This window comes from Cebus imitator, unplaced genomic scaffold (genome assembly GCF_001604975.1).
Source record: "Cebus imitator isolate Cc_AM_T3 unplaced genomic scaffold, Cebus_imitator-1.0 Scaffold13, whole genome shotgun sequence".
Taxonomy (NCBI): domain Eukaryota; kingdom Metazoa; phylum Chordata; class Mammalia; order Primates; family Cebidae; genus Cebus; species Cebus imitator.
Window position 1 is genome coordinate 8623788 of NW_016107328.1, and position 1331 is coordinate 8625118.

Sequence of the window (1331 nt, forward strand, 5' to 3'; positions counted from 1 at the left end):
ACCTCTGCCCGGGAATTTCCTAGTCTGTGGGCAATAAAAACACGGCGTCCACTCACCCTCTGCGCTTTCACTGGGAGCTGCAATCCTGAGCTGTTCCTAAACGGCCATCTTGGATCCCCCCCAGCCCTTTAATTCTTTACCCTCATCTTTCTCATCCAATGTCTATGGAAGCCTTTTCATCTCCAGCTTTAAAATGTATCCAAATCCAGCTACTTCCTCCCTACACTATTCCTCACTAGTAAGATTATAATTATTGCTCACCTGAGCCTCTGCAATGCCCTCCTAAGTATTGTCCTCCCAACCAGCTTCTATTCTCCATGTAGGACTTAGAGTGCTTAAGGTATAATTTATATCATGCAACTTTTCTGCTTCAAAACCTCCAGGAGCTTGTGAACTAAAACAATCCAAGTTCCTTACTGCGTTAGTTAGAACCTCTAAAAGAAAGAAACAGAGCATTCAAACTGGGGTTGTACAGAAGATTTTGATAAAGGGACTGTTTACAAACTGTGAGCAGAACGTCGGGGAAAACACGTCTTGTAGATCATTACCTCAAGGCTAGTAAGGAGGGGAGATTGCATCACTGTTCTGAAGGATCAAAGAAAGGAGGAGTTGGAAATCTGGAAAAGAAAAAAAAAGGTTGCAAGGAGAGGGCTGCCTGATAGTATCTGTGACCTTGAGTCAAGGACACAGGCAACCATAGCAACCCCTCAAGCAAAAAATCAGTACAGTAAATTCCCAGTTGCCTTCTCCATCCAGCAGATTTCCTGCCAGGAAGCCTATAGATGCAATCTACACAGATCAGCATTCAGAGCAGAAACAAGGTGGCAAAGATTTCAGGGGACACAGAGAGATACTGAGGACACTAAGCAAGTCCACAAAGACCCTTCCTTCTTCACCTGGTCATATTGCTTAATGCTTTCCCCTTACTCTGTTCCAGCCACATAAACCTGCCAGGTGTTCAGCAAACTTCATCTGACTTAGGGCCTATACATATGCATTTCCCTCAAACCTTCCCATGATGGTTCCAACCCATCAATCCAATCTCTTCTCAGCTAGTTATATCCTAGAGAGGCCTGTCCTAACAACCTTATTTAAACCAGCCACAGGCCAATCCATCCTGTCACTTCTGCATCCCTAGCCCCTGCATTATCTTCATATACTCTTCATGATATAAGACATATGCATTTATGTGTTTGTTTAGTTGTATATTCATTTATTTTTCCAACTTATTATTTGTCTCCATGAACAGAATTTAATTTTCATAAATGAAGATACTTGGCTTGCCAGTTTACTGTTGTTTCCTAGAGGCTTCAAGTGCATGCTCAATAATG